Raw genomic sequence first — 19,941 nt, 5'->3', positions numbered from 1 at the left:
GAGGGCCCGGAACAGGCAGCCTAGTCACCCGAAAGTCAGTGAAGGCCGTGGTGCACGCGCACGCACCCCTAGCCTAACTGCGGATTCAAGGAGGCGAAGAGAAGGGCCCTTCAGGCAGGCGGTGTGGGCTGCACGAGGGCTCAGAGACCACGACAGTGCAGCCTAGGTGCGGAGCGTCTCCCAGTCCCCTTGGGGAAAGAGAGCGCTTCTGCATCTTCCTTACAGAGGGAAGCAGGAGTCCTGCCCTGGAGGGGAGACCCAGCTTCCTTATGGAATCTCAGCAAACCTTGTGGGGTTCCAGGCACTGGCCTCTCTCCCATTGCGTCTATAAAGGAAGGCACATTTCTCTGCAGCTCAGAAGTACACGTGGTAAGAGTGAACGCTGAAAGAGCTCAGCAGTGAGTGATGTATTTGGGATGAGCATAAGGAAGCTGTCCGTCCCCATTTCCACAAGGGGGGAAGTCTGACACCCGCCAGGCACCAGACAGATGCTGCCGTTACTGCCTCTGGAATAAACATAACATGGCCATGTAACATAGGCCCCAACCAACAAGGGGCCCACGCAGGAAGGAAAGGCGAGGCCGTCTTCTGGAGCAGACAGGGCAGCCCTGTCTCCCTGTCTCCCACTGTCCCCAGGTGGCGCAGTTTATGGGCTCCTGGAAGACTTGGCTGGACAATGTATCTGCTCACCAGTTTCCTGAGTTCCCCGCTGGTTCAAGTGTTTGAAGACATCTGTTAAAAAACACCAGTGTTATCACAGGGAGATGGTTCCTTAAGCTGGTATCAGATGGTTGCACTCACCATAGATTTAATGATACCAAGGAGGGGCTGAGGAATAGGACACAGAAACAGACAAAATTTAATGGAAAGGAAATTCAAAAAAGGTGTAGAGCATGGGGTAGGGCAGGTAAAGGGTAGTAACAAGAGGCTGTTTGTTGTCTTCGAGGGGAAGTTTCTGTATGAAAGCAGAAGGCTGTCCAAGGAGTAGAGGAATAGACTTGCCCACCTCACCACTTTGCACAGGGCCCGACTCCCGAAACTGAAGAACTAGGGGCAACACCGCTTGTCATCCTTTGGGCAATAGTGCAACATGTGGATTCTATTTCAAGGAAAGAGGGAACAACCCAGAGGTGACAAAAGCCTACACTTAGATAGACCACGGGGCAGCGGACCCCAGGGAAGCCCACACGTTTACTTAACAGTGATGAAATGAACACCTGGCATCCTGGCTGCTCTGCTGTTCCTGTTTAGAAGACGTTTTCTGATGTCATCCTTCAATCCCTTTCACCTGCTCCTTCCCCACTGTATTTATTTCCTGTGGCTTTGTAGCCAATGATCACAGACTTAACCGAAAACAGCACACACTTATTAGCTCACACTTTTTGTGGGTCAGGAGTTTGGACACTGGGCTGAGCTGAGTCCTCTTCTCAGGGTCTTGGAAGACTGAAGTCAGTGTCAGCTGGGCCATGTTCTCATCTGGAGCTCGACTGGGGAAGAACTCATTTCCAAGCTCATTCAGGTAGCTGGTAAAATTTACTTCCTTGTGGCTGGATGGCCAAGTGCCACAGCCTTCTGCTGGCTGTGGGCTAGGGGCTGACCGCAGGTCCTAGGGCCTCCCCGCAGATCCTGGGGTCAACGGTCCTTCCTTGCCACACGAACTTCTTCAACACAGTTGTTTACTTCATCAAGCCAGCAAGGAGAGTTTCTTGATCCCGTCTGCTAAAATGGAGTCTTACATAACATAAAGTAATCCTGGGAGACACCCTACCACCTTTCCCACGTCAACTGCCCAGAAACATATCACAGGTGGGAGTGTGTCCCACCTACACTCAACAGGAGGGACACAAGGAGGTGGGAATTACAGGGGGCATCCTAAAGCCTGTTTAGCAAGCCACCTTCAGTACTGTGGCTGATGGCTGCCCCTCTCTTCCTCCTCTAGTACAGTCATCCTTATCCTGCGCTCCTAGGGGACAGTCTTCAGAGTGAAAAGACATTGGCACCACTGAGTCTGTGACTCTGTCTGATACATAAACTTGAATTAATCACCTTCGAACATCAAGGCATTTAGATCTTCTGCAGCCCCCATCGCCTTACTGGCTTTCTCCTCTACACCTGGGGCAGTAGTATTGGGTACCTTCATACTTGGAGCTGGAACCTGCATCTCATTCTGAACGCAGGCTGGCTGTCATGCTTGCTGCTCCTTCTGTCCCACGGCATCTATATTTATAGCAGCTCCTCTTTCAGGAAAACCATTTCACCACAATTTTTGGCTTCTTGTTTTCCTTCCTTGACTGAATGCATGACGAACCGCTCCATCCCAGGGGACTGTTTTTACCTGCGGTCTTTGGATTATTATATTACCAGCCAGGTTCGCCTACTCAGTTCCCCTGTGCTCTTCATTTCTCCACTAATGCAATTTTCCTTGTGAGTCTTCGGATTTGTCTTCCTGCATCTCACCTGCCCCTAGGGAAATTATCAGCTGTGAGTGAGACAGCACAGTCTGCCCCGTGCCCCAACTCCGAGGAATGCTTTCCACACCGTCAAGTGCAAAGGTACCAGGCTGAGAAGAACCTGAGCCCCAGACTGTGCAACCTAATGAAGGCAGTGCTCCCGGGATGCTGTAACATTTCTGCAGTTCTCACAGCTCATCTTTCTTACTCCTGCTTTTTCTCCCTCTCTCGTACATTCACGTGGACTCCCTCTTCTTCCCACATTACCTCTAGACTTCAGTTTGCCAAATGTTTCCCAGAGACCTGACTGATCGTCTCTAATCCATCGTTTGGTGGCCATCTCCCACTTGAGGCCAGCCCTTTATGCCGCCAAGGATGCAGTTAGGAAACTATTTCTCTTTCCCTAAAGGAGGTCATCGTGGCTCAAAATAATTCAGTCAGCTTCCAGAAGTTTCTCTCTCCCAGCATGTTTAGCAGCAGGAAGAGTCAAATGTTCCTTAGTGCCTTGGGCTCGCTCTCCATATACACAAACAGGTTTGACGAAATTCAGTGTTTTAAAAAAACATTCAGTTGAGATCAGAAAATCCCAAGTGTTTTTCAACTTGAAGTTTCCACTTCTCAACCCACTGTTTTTCTATCCCTTTGGCTCAGCCTGAGCCACTGGCTATTTGGGAGTTTTGTTGGTCGCAGGCTTGTTTATCTTCCAGGCCACTGGAGACCTTGCGGGATGTGGTTTTATGGCTCTGCATCAAACTCGTCAGTGATTAGGGGTGCACTGCCGTACACATGGGCAAGAATAAGCCTTGTTTAGACGTTATGGTGTAAGAGACACTGCTTGATGGGTTTATTCTCAAAGGTAATAACCATGTGATTTATAAATATTACTTTTACATACACACAAATAATATATATTAACTACATAATGGTATTTTATATAATGCAAAGACTATAGTATATGTTGACTTTAGTGTATATTGATTATACCTAATATTCACAATATATGTGACACATATACATATATATATTTTTTTCATCCAAAGTCATACTTGTATGCCAACAGTGAACAGCCACAGTCCCTCCGTGACCCCGATACCTCCATCAGCCCTGCTCCTCAGAGATAACCAATTTTTAATGATTTCAGTTTGGGGGTTCTCAGGTGGTTATCGTAAATAATATGCTTACATTGTGGTTTCTGTTTTTGTAGACATTAGACATTTAGCTATTGGCTTCTCACTATGCTCTGTGAGAGTTTAGCTGCTGTTTTTCCCTGTCCCCCTCTCTGGAAAGTTGTAGGGTGATCCCTTGATCTTTGGTGTTCTGAAATTTCATTACATTGTGATGAGGGGTGTCTGTCTTTGTTTATTACGTCAGGCACCGAGTAAACCTTTCATATTGAAAGATGCTCTCCCTTCAGCTCTGGGAGACTTCCTGCCCTCTGTTTTCTCTGTTCTCACTGGAATTCTTGTCAATGAGTTGTCAGATCTCCCAGGACTGATCTTTAAAGTCTCTTAATGTTTGCTCCTATTTTCTTCCTAACCAGCTTTCATTCTATTTTTGAGGAGATTTCTTCAACCTGACCCTACACTCCATCCATTGAATATTCAATTTTGGTGTTATATTTTTAACTTCCCTCCAGTCCTCACTTTTTAAAAATATAACCTCCTATTCTTGTATTATCCAGGCCAGATATTCTTGAGGACCTCTGAGTGTCCTAAGCTGGTTTTTGTTCTGTAAGTTCTCTTCTCTTCCCTACGTTCTCTCATCCCTCTTGGGAACAGCTGACATGTCTGTTTCTCTTGGTGTTGCTTTTTGCAGGCTTCCTCCGATAACTGGTGATTTTGGTTGTCTCTCTAGGCGTAAGAATGAGCAATAATCGGACTGCCCGGAGCTCAGTGTGAGCCCGCAGGATGTGTCAGCTGGCAGGGTTTCTCCCAGCTGAATGCTCTGGCGCCTGTGATGATGGTGGGGAGCCCCAGGGCGTGAACAAGGAGGGCCCTACTCGGAGTCACGAACACCCACACTGGCTGCCCTACTTCTTCCCCTCAAGGCTCATTCTGTTCTGTTAGAAAAGAGCTCTGACTATTTTGCTTGTGGACAAGGACCTGGATTTATACTGCATGTGGAGGTCATGGAAAAGTGTGACTGGGGCCACCTGTTCTCTGCACAGACCATCTACTTCAGTATGACCTTTCTATTCCCACCTTTTTGAATCCAGAGCCTCTCTTGACCTTGCCGGCCAGCTGCCTGGTGGGCTGCACTCTCCTGCTCACATTCAAGGTTGTGTCTCTCTCTCATGGCTTCCTTAACTGGCAGTCTTCCTGCCACTTTCTATGTCCTACAAATTCACTGAAGTCTCTCATCCTTCTGTTTGTTGAAGTTGTTTGGCTTTAAAAAAAAAATCTAATGGGAGTCTCAGCAAAAAGAGGCAATAAACACATATGATCATTCCATGACCCTGAACTAGAAATCAGAATGACAATTCTATCTTCAGCCATCTCTTTCAGCCACTCTGGTGATGTTAGTGCCCGCCGGGTTGGTTTTTTGACTCAGAACTATATGCTATCAACAAAGCTTCAAATGATCGGACTCACAGTGGAATAAGTTACTTAAAAAGTATTGTGAACATCCATGTCCTCTATAAATGTGATCCATAGTACCTCCCTTAGATGGTTTTTCTGAGAATGTAAGAATAATATACATGCATGAATATGCCCAGCGAAATTCCTAGATCACAGAAGGGACTCAGTCAAAACCAGTTCCTTCTCCTCTCCCTTGTCACCTGCTGAATATGGGCATTGGCTTAAAATAACTATTATTTTTAATTGAGTTATTGATATCATCTCACCCTCACTTCCACCCTGTCGCTGCCAAAGATTTCCCATGCACTAGGCACAGGCTCTGCCAGGGCACTCCGCTAGTGACTTGAATGTTAGAGTCGCTGATTCCATTTTGATGATTATAAATAGTAGATTTAAAGGAAACTGATCACCCAGCAGGTTTGGGCTCTTATCTTCTGCTTATTATTATTTTTCTAGTAGAAAAACTCTCTCCCCAAACTTTGTGCAGCTAATCAATTTTTCAATCACTGGTTTTAGAAATTTCTTTTAATAAACTTCAACTAACTGCTTCAAGTGGAAGGAGTCAGCATCCAGTGGGCCCAAGTGTTGAAAGGAGGAGCAGCGACCCCCGTGGTGCCAGAGGTAACTGCAGCCTGGAGGACACAGCGCACAGAGTCAGCCCGTCAATCACGAATGAACTCCGTACTGTAAATAAGCCCAGAAACATTACACCCAGGCAGGGCTGAGCTGACACATGCTCTGGGTATCGTTAGCCAGTTAAGAGCTTGAAAAGTATGAAGATCGGGGCCAGGCAGAGGCCTTCCTATGATTCACTTTTTCCTAAAGCTGTCTCTGGCCAAGGCTCTGCAGCGTGGGGAAGCAGTGTGTTGGGGTGAGATGAGCAAAGTTTAGGAGATGGAGGCCTGTATTCAACCTTGACCTTGTCTTAGCTTTCAATTCCTTAGGCTAATTACATCATCCTTCTAAGCCTTAGTTTCCTCATCTGGAAAAAGGAGGTTAATATTTCTTACCATATAGGGCAAAAGGATCGAAGTTCTAAGGTGTGAAGCAGTATGCTCGGCACATAGTAGTTCTCCATGTATGATAGTAACTGTCCCTCTTTACCCCAAACCTTTGCAGCTTATCCCATAAGGAAACAAGCCAGGGATGACCATCCTGGCCAGAGCAGCTGGTGAAGGCACTGAGGAACCCGGGCATTGTCTGGCTGCCTCCCAGCCTTTAAACATTTGCACTCTCCGTGACTGGGTGACTCATGAAAATGACGGGCCTTGAAATACAGGAGCCCAAATTTAGAACAACTAGAAGAATTGGAAAGCAGATTAAAGTTATTTACAAAACAGTGGAATGGGGCAACCAACGATAGCTCTAAATTTTAATTTCTGATCAAATACATTGAACCTAAAGTTTTGTTGAAGGCATTATGGAATTCACAGTCATTTCACCTTGACCCCACAGAGATAGTAGCTCTTTTTATTTCCTTTCAGGTGGAAGACTTGGCTTGAGGTTGAGGAGCAAAAGCAGGCATCTTAAATCTGTCTATTAAATCCATGGGGCATTTACCTCTTCTCTGGCTTATGACCTATAACTAAACAAGTCACTATAAAACCTGGATAAAAAAAAAATTGCGATTTTGTGAGCAAGGGTTTTTAAGCCTGGTCAAGGCATCCAGAATAGAGTAGATTGGAAGTGGTATTTTAAAACTTCCTCCCTTTCATTTAGTTTCTAAGCTTGAAAGGAATCTAAACAAATATCTTAAAAATTTCTTTACAAATCCCCCCAGAATACTAGAATTCCCAGGACACAAAAACTCTGCATGACTAAGCCATTCCCCCACACCTCTGCAGGACGTCTGGGGATGAAATTTGCAGGGCAAAGGCCCAAATACCCCGAAGATCATTTTTCATGCTTTCTGATAGATTTCAAATGCTGTTTTGGAGAGGCTATGGGCCTCGACAGTCCGCAGACTCCTCTGAAACACTCCTTGCCTTTTTGGCAAAGAAGTCAGGCAATTTTTGAAGTGGGCCCACTGGAAGCACAGAGTGGGCCTCCCAGTATTTTTACAGAGGTTTCCAGCTCACAATGGGTACATGAAGAACTCACTGATTGAGTTGAGTTGATGGGGGGGTAAAAAAAACATCTCCTGCTCCCCATATTCCAATTTGAAAGCATTTCAGTTTGACTTAAGTCTGAAAATCTGCTATTATAGATTAAGTGCTGGGCTCAAGATTTTGCTCCTTATAGAGATTCCGAGTCTTATCATGAGCCAGTTAACCATTTTTATTACAGTTTGCATAATTTGAATGAGTAAACAAACAATTTTTACTCGAGAGCCAGTTTTGATGGCGATAACAGAAGAACCCTCGGTCCTCTGTGGGGAGGTGGCTTGTGGGAGGAAGAAATGCCTGCTGTTCCCTGACATACTGCACCACTTTGTCAGGGAACACCCTCAGGTCCATCTGCAGCCTCACTTCCCTTTCTGCTAGGAGCCACCATTCAAGCTACCCATAGAGAGGCAGTAGAGCACAATGGTCAAGCCAGACACTTCTGAACTCAAATTCCAGGCTCATCTACCAGCTTAACACCTTAAACAAGTTATTTAAGCTTGATGAGCCTCAGTTTCTTCATCTTTACAGTGGAAATCATAACAGCTACCTCCTAGAGTTAGTGTGAGAATTTAATGAAACAATGTGGATTAATTTTTTGGGGTAGTGCCTGGTATACAGTAGACACTCAAAACCTGTTGGTATCATCACCATCACCATCACCACCATCATCATCTGGTCCCAGCAGGTAGGGCCTCTGAGCAGAAATCATTTGTTACTAGTTAGCTGCTGCCCAGCCAGACTCAGTCCTTTCTGATCCTGGGTTTTCATGTGTCCTTTCTTGAGCTATTGAAAATAAGGCGCACACACCACACCATCTTATTTGACCTTGGGGAGAAGAGCAGACTAATCAGGACACGTGCACGCTTCTAGTGTTTCTATTGGATTTTAAACACCTCCCTGAAATTGGATCTGTGTCTTATTTATAAAATCCCATAGTCCTGAATAAGAAAATATAAACAGCCATGAAGAATTGCAAACAAACAACAAGGGCCTACTGTCTAACACAGGGAACTATATTTAATATTTTGGAATAACCCAGAGTGGAAAAGAATCTGAAAATAAATGTATATGTTACAATAATATCTAAATTCACATATATATATATATATATATATATATATATATATATATATATATAAAACACTGAATCACTTCACTGTACACCTGAAACTAACACAACATTGTAAATCAACTGTACTTCAATTAAAAACAAAATAGAATTGTACCTGGATTTGGATGGATCCAGACATCAGGGCAGCTTTTCAAGAGGTGTTAATTATCCTCCCTGGCCCGCTTTTAAATTGTGAACGTTCAAGTCTTAGAGGGGGAGAAAAGGATAAGTCGAGTTTTTGACTGCTTTCACATCCGATGGAATCTCTCGGGACCTTTTTCTTCACAAGGTTCACCTCTTGTGTGAACCTGACCCCATGATAATGACATTTGTGAGCAGCTGTGTGCCAGCAATATGATCTTGTTTCTCTCACTCCTTCCAATTCCCCGTGGCATTTTCGGGGATGAGCAGAGCCTTTTCAGCCTGAAAGCAAGCAGGAGTAAGTCAGTGTCCAGTTCCCTTTTCACTGTCTTTCCTCCCCCACCCTCTTCAAGTCTTCATTTAAGGATTTGTGGAGTGAACAAGAGAGCTCCCGATCTGTTCTGTTGTGGGCAGAAGTTGAAAGCAGCCAGAAAGAGAAGCATTACCAAGCCTCAGGAGCTTTGGAAAATGTATTTTATTCTGAGAAATGCATTCAAAGGCACACTTTCCAGTATATGTAAAATAAACTGTTTTTTTAAAAAATCACACTGCCCTTCCAAGAGGCCCCTTGAAGGGATTTATTTCTAAGACCATTGAGAGTAAGTCTGAAAATGCAAATAATGGGTCAGGAAGTGCAGAACATCATATGTGAGCTTCATTTGCACAAAAGATTTGTAACTCAGATGATAACTTAAGATATGACGTAGGTCACATAGATATGACTGACTTGATTTCCCCATCTGTGTTCTGGGGAAAGTCCAGTGCCGTCCTAAGATTTCTGCAAATCTCCAGGGGACTTACCTGCTCCTGATAACCTTGGAGCTGAGCAATTTATACAGAATTTCAGTTCATTCTGTGAATCTTAAGCTGACCCTGTTTGGAACGAGGTATGGAAAAGTCCATTCTCATGGGTCTTTTTTGGGGGGGGGGGTTCATGAAAGCAAAGAAATAAATATAAAGCAACTTAAATTTGTTTATTAGCTACATCTGTCTTTAAAGAGGACAACTTCCAGCTTAGGCTTCAGCCTCTTCCCACGCTGCTGGGCTCTCCTCTCGCTCCTTCCCGATCGTATTCATTCCTAGTGGACAATTTACGAAGCTCTCTTTCTCTCTCCCTTTTTCTTTCATTCTTTTTTTCTTCTCCCTCTTCTCCTTTTGATTGTCTCCTGCTTATCTATGCCCACAGAGTACCACACTTTCAACCTTTCAACCGCCATGACTTACTAAGGTACTTTTCTGTATCAAAGCCTTTCCCTCCCAAAGAAGAATTTTGGAGAAAGCTGCTAAGATCATAATGGTTTTGAAACATTTACAAATATGCTTTGGAGGTATATGCAAGTTCACTGAAAAGTGACTCCAATTTTAAATTAACTCAAGGAACATTCACTCTTTAGAGGACTGATGTGTTGAATTCACAGGCAATGTGAAAAATTCTTACTTGGGGTTTCCAGATTATTTTAATGAAAGAATTCTGAGTTGTTTGTCTTTCTGCTTGGCCCCAGGCCGGATGGAAGGGCTCTGTGATATTTCTGTCCTTGGTGAGAAGGGTGATGGCCAAGCTATTTATTAACTTCTAAAAGAAGATGCATACCACATGCTTTTAAGCTGTATCTTGTTGTCAGCCAGTGGTGTCTAGGCCTTGTTCCCACATGGAATGCACACTTAAACACTGCACCCATCACACGTCCAGAAGAATCTCTCTCATGCATGGGAGGAGAAGCAAACACTTAAATTGGCATAATTTAGGAACTTGGAGGAAGAGCCCTTTTCCTCCCCAAATAACTTCTCCAGTTTCATTCTGACTCCTGAAATGCCTTTAACAGAAGATTAAAGTCCTCTCTCCTGTAATTTGATATAAGGCTTAAAATGCAGTCCAAGAAGGGGAGCATGGGTAGTGTCTAGTCCTACCAAGATGTAAATTAATAGCAGATCTTTTTTCCTGAGAGCTTTTTTTTTTTAATACGGAAAAGAAATCCCAAAGGCCCTAAAGTAAGGGGAGTTGAAAAAGTGAATGGAATGGAAATGCTGTGATATAGAAGAAGTTTATTTCTAAAAGAGAGAAGATTGGAAGGGAAAGGGAGCTAATGTCTATTGAGTACCTGTCTTATGCCAGGCAATGTTCTGGAATGTTCCCAAGGTAATATATCTTATATGGTTCCAAAACACTCTGAAGGATGTGACAGACTGCCTTTTGTACTGAGCCACAGCTGCCTAATTCTTAGTCATCCTAACCCATTCCCTAACTGTAATGCATAATTCAACAAACATCTATGGACTCCCTCCCCTAAACCCCCATGCCCCAACCCTGTCACAAATATAAGCACATCTATGTGCAAAGCATCTGGTATGAATCAGTAGGAGCTAAAAGGTAGCACTCCCCAACTCATTGTGAATGAAAAGTATTGCCTGCCGTATCAGTTAACAAAGGGTGTGGCAGCCATCAGCCACTACCACCCCCCACCCAACAGTGAGTGGGAGAGAACTCAGGATGAAGACAAGCAGGCCACCGCTGCCAAGCCTCCAACCACTGCAGCCACCCCCAACGGTGTCCCCTCAGGAGGTTCAGGATGGGAAGTACAGGATCCTGGCCCTAAATAGCTAAGGTGCATTCAAAGGAATGAGTTCAGTGAGCCCAGACTCTTGCATCTTCCCATACACAGAAAAGTGCTAAATTCCTTAATTTGAGATATCTGATTTCCTTTAGTTAATAGTAAACTTTTGATGTTCCAGCTACCTGGTCTTTGTTGCCAAAACTCCTCCATACTCTGATTCTTCTCCTGACTCTTGGAAGCAGTCTCTCAGAGCAATCTGAGAGGCTGTATCACGGGCTTAAGTCCTCAGAAATGTCCGGCAGATAAAACATAACCCTCAACTCCAGTTTGTGCATTTTTTTCAGTTGACAACATACTCACTCCAGTATCCGCTTATCTCTATTTAGATGCCCGCAAGAAGAGCCACTCTTTTATATATCAGGTGAAAGAAAAAGGAAGCAGATGTTAAGGAGACAGGCTAATGCCCATTTTCTTCCATTATATAAGGCAAGGTTGCATGCATGTGTGTGCATGTGTGTGTGTAAGTAAACTCTCAATGTATGAAGAAGCCTGGACATGGGTGGACAGCCCTAGTCACCTGATTCCATCATTAGACCCTAATGATGACTTGACCAGAAAATTTCTTACTAGGGACAGAACTTCATAGAGCCTTTCCCTTCCATTCTTATGCTATGTAACAAAGAAGAACAATTCATAGTTCTATTATTTTATAAATCTGGGAGAAATAAACTAAAGAGTAATTAGTTACATTGCCAGTAGATTCAACATTTCAGCCCTCCCCAAAAGGAGTTTCCCTGGTTCATTCTGGGTGGTTTTGAGTCTCACGCGGAGGGGACCCAGAAGAAGAAACCGACTTGAACGTCCAGGAGAAATTTCATCATGCAACCAAATTCAAGCACAGCTGTTTTGAGACCTGGGCAACAAATTGTGACACAGATTTTGGAAGAGTATCTCCCCTCTCATCCCATCACTATCCTCAGTCCCAGGTACAATCGACTCCGGGAACACTCCAGCCCCTTGAGGACTGGGAGTGTTGAGAACATGTGGAGAGAGCAGCTCAGATATGGATACTGGTACTCTGAAGGTGGGCAGTGGGTGTGGAAAGCCTTTCTCCTGCTGCTTTGCAGGCAGCCGATGGGGGACAAAAGGGAAGAGCGTGACAGAGAGCTCTGAGCTGGCGCCATGTGCTGACCACAGCGAACAGACTGGCTTAAGGAAGATTGCAGAAAGCTCCTTCAGGGAATCTGTTATTACTGAGGGGCAGGAGGGGGGATGCTCTGGAGGCTGGCTGGGGTCTGGCTCGGTTGGGAGCTCTCTGGCTTGTAGATATTTGGACTATTCCTTACCTTGGTGCGATAAGGTGGTTCCTCCAGTGAAATACCCATCAAATATCCAACTGCAGTGCATAACTTGTCTTCCCCAGATCACATCAGTCATGGGCGAAATCAAGGTCCCTATCAGACCCAAGGTAATAATCAAAGGTGCTTAATGTCACAAGGTTGTCACCTGTGCTCCAACTTCAAAATCACCCTCAACCTCAGCGTCTAGCATTAGGACTTTTTGCTTGATAATGAGGACAATCATAAGAAGCAGCTCTTTCTAGTTTTGCAGACTCTAAATGTCTCCTTTCCCCACCGTAGAACATAAAAAGGACTAGGCTGGGAGACAAATTATTATGAGAAAGATGACCATGTTCTTAGAATCATCCTTCTTCTCTACCCCTAGGGCTCTAGATTAGCTTTGTCAGCCTGACTTCTCCCTTGGGTTAAGTTCTCTTCTAGTCTCTAATGCAAACAGATTGTTGGCAGTGCCATCCACCCAACCCATCAAATACGCTTTGACATGTCTTAGTCTCACCAGACACTATTTAGGTCAAGGTTAAGGAGACTAGTTAGATTAGATACAACCTCATTAGTGTCAAACGATCTGTCTGCCAGTTCCAAAGTCCCGAAGGCATGATGCTTCCCCTCGAGTGACCTGCGGACCGTCATTCAAAGTGTCTGCCTTGACTGCTCAGAGTTCCTGAACTGGGTCTGCAGATCGTGTTTCCCTGCATCTGCTCTTTGATACCGTACATAGTTTAAAAAAAAAAAAAAAGGTGATGTAACCAGTATGAACAGTGGCCTGGGGTAGGAGCAAGGTCAAAACAATTCATTCCAACTGGGAGATCAGATAAAATTTCACGGAAGAGGTTAAATTTGGACTGAGGTCTTTTAAACACTGTACAGAATTTCAGCAGATAAATAAGCAGTAAAGGCGTGCATCCATCTGCCCATTCCACAGCACTGACTGAGATTCCGTTGTGTGTCTGGCTCTGTTCTAGGCCCCAGGAACACACATGAGTAGAACATCGTTTCTGCCTTCAGAGAACAGGCAGGACCCTTCTTGCTGGCTGGAGACACAATAAGAGCATAGGCACAGGTGCCCGCAAGGCACGCGGCAAGCTCAGTGAAGAGCATGGCCGAGACCCAGCGCCCACTGTGTAAGGGCACAGGGAGGATGAGGCAGGAAAAAGGCTGGGGACCAAACACAGAGGATTTTAATACTACAGTAAGAGGTGTAGATTACTCTGAGGGCTAGGATATGTCATTAGCATTTCTGAGCTGAAAAGGGGCATGATTAATTTATATTTTAGCTGAAAGTATTCCAATGGCTTCCAATTGCCTAAAACACTGCAGGGGCTCCTCATTACTCATGAGATAAAGACCAGAGTTTTTAGTATGGATTCCAAAGCCTTGCAATGTCTCGCCCTGACCTCTCTTCAGCCTCATCTTAAACCCCTTGCCCCCACTGGCTACATGTTGACCTCACTGATCTTTGGTTATCTCATCATGCCATCACCCACCACAGGGCCTTTGTACAGGTTGTTTCCTCTTCCATGAAACCCTTTCCCCTTTGCTTCATTAAGTCCTCCTCCTTCAGATCTCAGAAGAATCATTTCTTCCTATAAGCTCTTCCCGAGTCCGGCTCTCACTAGCTCTGATCCCCTAGTATATCCATGTGTGTATCTGTGATCCCTTGATTACCCTTTGTCTCCTTCACTCGACTGCAAACGAAGGCAATGACTGTGCTTTGTTCATTGTTTTCTCTCCAGTTCCTACTACAGTGCCCGGCACATGGTAGGCACACAATAAACATTTATGCAAGGCAAAGCAAAATAGAAAATCTTTTTTTTTTCTTTCTGTAACAATGTAGAAGATAGTTTGGGGCAGGGGTGGGTATAGCTCAATTGGTAGAGTGCATGCTTAGCATGCTTGAGGTCTTGGGTTCAATCCTCAGTACCTCCATTAAATAAATAAATAAACTTAATTACCCCCACCCCCCCCAAAGAAACTCAAAAAGCAAACAGAAAGAACAAAACAAAAGCAAAAATAAAAACAAAAAAAAAGGCAGTTAGGCGCTGGGGACTGGGTTGCAGGCAGGACAGTAGCTTCCACCCAGTGCACTAACACACACTAGAGTTAAGCATGTAGTTACAAATGAATAAGAATCTCTCCTGGTGGCAGCTATGGGCTCATCAAATGATAAGTCTTTCTCCAGCAGCTGATTAGGCTGAATTCAGGGGCTGATGAATCCCTTTCTCCAGCAACTGTCCCAGTCCAGCCCCGGATGTGAAAAGACCCTGTTTGTTTGTTTGTTTGTTTCCATTGGTTAATGTCTCACAGTGGCTGGTCACAGATCAGAGAGGTGAAGGTATATTGAGTGAGAATGTGCAGAGCATGGAAACACAGTGAATTTTACTTGCGTGTGAATAAAGGGGTTAACATTCAGACTACAGAAAGGAGGCAGCACAAGGAAAATCGCTTTATCACAACCGTCTCTGAAACCGTGAAGGGTTAGCGTAAGTGGGCTGATGAATAGGTGCTTCTCCCTTCCTGCTTGACGACTGTGAGAGAATACGGGCTTGATCCACAGGGAGAGAAATTTGAGCAAAACATTTCTCAACAGATTTCCGGAAGGAGTTTATAATGTCTTTGTTTCTGGAGAAAGAATAAGGTAGAACCAGTGACTTTCACTGATGAGCACTGCCTCGCCTTAAGATGGTGCTGGGGGGGGTTGGGGGGGCGCACCGTCCCCCAACTTTGCCATCCGCTTTAGCATTACGTGGCCGCGCAGGGTTCTGAAGCTGTGGAACTGCTGCTCTGCGTGGCGTTTCTTGTTAGAATCTGGTAATGCTTTGCAAACCCCATGAATCATCACATATGCCATGCTCGGAAGATTTTGACAAGTTTTATGAGTCGGCCTAGTGCTATTTATTTCTGTTCTCTCTCATTCCTTCTCTACAGGGAGGTGTACTTTCAAGGGCATCTTTCACAGAATTGGCCAGGGGCCACAGTGACAAATCTAACTCCATCATCCTGGGGCAAGGAGTAGCATGTTTTGCGTTTGCCAACTCCCTGGTATGAGGTTAACATGACTGATGGAATCAGCTATTTGCACAACCGGTAACCAGAGCGGATTCCAGAAACTGGGTGTGAGCAAGTGAGATGCTATTTTTTTTAATGTAAGTAAGCCATGGTGGGATGTCCAGATCTGCATGTTTATTGAGGACCTATCTGGCAGAATCGAAGATCCACCCACAGGCTCTATCCCAACTATTTCCCACATGTCACAGTGTCTAAATTATCCTCCAAGAGAGCTCCTCCTTTGGGACATGGCATTGAAAGAACTATAAATAAGCAAAACTGCTCTATGGAAGGAGTGCTATTTTTATCACCTAGCTAATTAGTTTAGTTGGCTTAATTACCTAAATCTGTATTGCCTAATACAATGGCCACTAGCCCACCTAGAGTTGAGAACTTGAAATGTGACTAGTGACTAAGTCATCACATTCTACTTAATTTCAACGTTGCGAGACTTGGATTCGTATTAAAATCCAAAACAAAGTGGGACTCCATGGTCAATGTTTTTGAGAAATCTGGCTTTAAAAAAATTCAAATTGTTTTCTACAGCAGTTTCCAAGAGCCTAGACACGCCGATGTTCCTTATGCCTTCCTCAGAAGGCGATGCTCTAGGCCAGTTTCACAGCAGTGTCTAACCACAGGAGAGATTTCGTTTCTTCCCAAAGCGTATCTTGAGGAACACCATTTGGGAAATGATGCTCTACATGGATAAGACCCAGGAGGAGTGTGCCAGGCAGAGATCTATGCCTTTAATGAGAGACGATGGGTCCCAAAAGGAGACCCTGGACGGTGACCGCAGGGTGTTATGACTTAGCTTCTCTGCTGTGTGTTTATTCATAGTGTTTTTGTGAACTTTGACATCCCATGGACTTTATCCATCACTTCCGCCCTATACTGACTTTAATGATACTGTTTCTCCTTTGAAAAAAGAGGGAGTTTGACGAGATGAACTATGTGATCTCTTCCAGGTTTAAAACTCTACAGTCCATCCCGAAAAAGCACAGATCAAAATAAATCTGACTTCTGGCTTCCTACTCTCTGATCCGTTCACGTAGCTTCAGAATTTGTTTATGATTGTTTGCACAGTTGAGAATCTCTGGGGCTTTTTGATTGTTTTTTATTTCAAAATCCAGCCCAGCAGGATACAAGTTTTTTATGCTTCTATTTCCATTTTATCAGGAAAGAACAGAGTGAAAACTTTTCAGTCTCCCCCCTCGCCCTACTCCCAACATTACTAAGATGATTTAATGCCTCATAACAGAAGTAATTTTGCGATAATGACACAAAGGCAGCAATTAAAAAATATTGCTTGTTTCAGGGCCTATAAATTGGCTGTTGGTAATTGACAACAGAATGTGTTTTCTAATCCACTGAAATGATATCTTATTGCAAGCTGGCATGGTAATTACTGTATTTGTACAGTACCAGAGGAGTTCCAGCCTGAGTTTGACAGGGAGTTGATTAAATCACCCAGGTGTAATTGAGGGTTTTGATTGCATTGCCTCTGAGCTGATCAGCATTAGTAATAGCCCAGCTTTCTGCTGCCATGTGATTTTAGAGCCGGTGGTGTATCAGCCCTTTCCATCTCCCTCCCAGCCCTCAGCCCATTTTGTTGTGCTAGTGTCAAGGGGAGCAAAGAGAGCTCCTCAGAGCAGAAAAAATGAGAACAGACAGCAGATCCTTCGTGCTGGACCTGAATGACATCATCTGAAACAAAAAGAAACCTGTTTCTAACTGCCTGCTTTGTTTCTTTAGATGGAGAGGGCAGGACCATGACACTCAGAGATGCGGCTTGCACACGGACTGTCAGTACAGCACAAGGACATATGTCCGTGTTGTACAGAAAAGGGCTTCTGCTCGTTGTTTGCTCATCTGGTGACTGCAAATTTTTTGAAGTCTTACTTTTCAAAAGGAGAAATTTAGCTTGATCTTAAATGCTGCATTTCAGGCAGTTATCAAGAAAGATTTTATGCTGCTGTGTTGTGAGAACCCTTGAATTCAATAGTATTATTCCGTTTATTTATGTGGTATTTTCTGAGCGACTGTTTTGCATAAAGCACATTGGAAAAGAGAAGGGAAGATAAGATACATAAATAAATCAGATAATATAAAGTAATTGAAGTAGAAGTTCAGAAAATATTCAGCACTGCGCAAACACTTATCGACCACAGCTAAGACTGTCTATAGGTGATAGGAAGATGAACGAAATGAGACTTCTGCTAGGAGTGTATAATCTACTCAAGAAAACAACGTTGACAATAAAACGATAATAGTTACTTTTTTAAAAAACATACTTTATCTCTTTTGAAATTTCATAGGAACTTCTGTGGAAGATGCAATCTTCACTCCCATCTCAAAGGTTAATAAAGTGACTGTAGAGAAGTTAAATAGACTGAACTGGGAACTGGGGACTCATAATTTGAATCTAGGTCTTTCACAATAATTTGGCAAAATAACTGTTATCCCCATTTACAAATAAGAAAGCTGAGGTAGACAAATTAAGCAAATTGCCTAAATTCAGCTGTTAAAAAGTAGTAAAGTATAACCATAATCCAAAGCAGAAAAAGAATGTTTTAGCATAGCCAAGAAAAGTGGCCACGTGCCCGCCAACAAATAGCGAGGTAATTCAGATTGGGGTTGACTGAAGAATCCTTCATAGAGGATTTGGCCTTTGAGTTGAGGCCTAAGAGGAAGAACTGAGAGGTGGAAATGTTGGAGGGGCTTCTACACATTTGGGAAGTCGAATCCAAATCAACCAGTTTTCTTTTGCATAAGATCCAACAAAGGGTTGTTCAAAAAGGAGAGAGTTTTTAAAAAGAAGTTCTTCTGGCACAATTGAGAACTTCAGGGTTTTTATGGAGTTATTTTATCCACCCGTTTTTCCATTAGTATGATCATTGATTACTGGTTATAAAATTCAGGTCTCCTCCGTCTCTGAGCCAGCTGCCCTGTTTCCTGGAACGGATAGAAACTTACAAGGAGTCTCCTCTCAGGGTTCTACCGTTTTGTCAGTTTTTAGCGTCAAGGGGATAACTGATCCTGGGATCAAAGAGCTGTCCACGCTCACCTAATGGATGGTCAGTCAGACCCGGAAGACACTGGGTCACTTCTGGGGAGGATCGGAAGAAGGTAATGGAGATTTCAGGTGGACATTCCAGCATATTTGAATATTGCTTCTGAGAGAAACGCCACAGAGGCGAAGGTTTAGAAGGAATCCTCCTTTCTGGGATGGTGTCTGTGGGCATATCTGCCTCTGGTCAGCCTCTAGAAGTCAGTGTTACACATTAGGTGTCCGGATTTATTTTCTCAATGTTTAAGCCAGTGAGGCCATATTACATTATTTCTTGTCAATATCTGGTTTCATCTCTAAGGATTAAGAGGGGTTTTGCAATCCAAAGGAGAGGAATATAGATCACTGAAGGTTGAGGACCTTGAGTAAAGAATGACCCCAGATGGACCTTATTCCCAATGCAAACTCTGCAGTGAGGGTCAGCTCAAGAACATGTGTTTGGAACACTGCCATTTCCTGGGCTAGTGTGGCCCAAGTCATCTTTGATCCTCTTGCAGCAGGTCAAGGTGGGGACGAGGGTGTGGCTAGTGAGACACTAACTTTGGGCGCAAATGTAAGAGGGCACCTTAAATTCAAAATCTGGATTAATATCCCTTGAAATCCAATCTGAATATAAATAGAGACAAGAAAAGTATCACAGATTTTTTTTTCCTTTTCTTTCAAGTCCCAGTACAGGTTGGCAGGGCCTTGCAGAGGGTGAACCTCTGTGGTACCCTGATGTGCAGCTGCCAGAGAGAGGGAGAAGAGCCCCCCGTGGTAGGCGAGATCCTGGCATTCTGGAGACCTGATGGACTAGGATTTGATTAGTAACAGGGACCTAGGTCTAATACCCAAGTCATTCAGAGGGTTCCAGCGTATCTCAGGGCTAGGACCTACAGCCGCCTCAATCTTGTTAGGTGTGCCCACTACAGTTTGCAGTTATGTGTTGGCAACCAGAGGTTAGAGCCCTGTAAGTCCAGTCAGAACATGCACACACAGTCATGACACTTGTGGACTAACGGATATATGCATTAACTACGTAGCTAGTTTATTCTCATTGCTGAATAAATGAATGGATGAATAAGTGAATAAATGGAAGAAATAGGACAGAGATGCAGGAAAGTCCAGGAAACCTTTATTGCATGCTTGCTGGCTTTTGCTTATTTGCATGCCTGCTGGGAGCGTGAACTTGCTTCCCTACTAACCTTAAAAGAGTGAAGACCCTGTTACAGGATAATCACATATTTATCCAGCAGCTGCTATGGTAAGCTTTACAATGGGCATTTCAATTTGTTTTGCCATTTTTTAAAGCTAGGTTTCTCATCTTTTAAAATGGAGATAATTAAGACTAAGGTGGCAATGCAGATTAGAAATTAATGGTGGCAAGTTTTATCATCACTGAATTAAATTGAAATATGAGTATAGAAGAAATACGAAATATAGTCTTTGCATAGTATTTTAACCTGAAGTTAATATATTTCTGCACAAGTAATTTCTTAGCATCCACGGGGTTTGGCATATTGTTAGAATGCAATAAATGTTTACTATGAA

This window comes from Vicugna pacos, chromosome 10 (assembly GCF_048564905.1).
Source record: "Vicugna pacos chromosome 10, VicPac4, whole genome shotgun sequence".
Lineage (NCBI taxonomy): Eukaryota > Metazoa > Chordata > Mammalia > Artiodactyla > Camelidae > Vicugna > Vicugna pacos.
Note: the sequence above shows the minus strand (reverse complement) of the source record.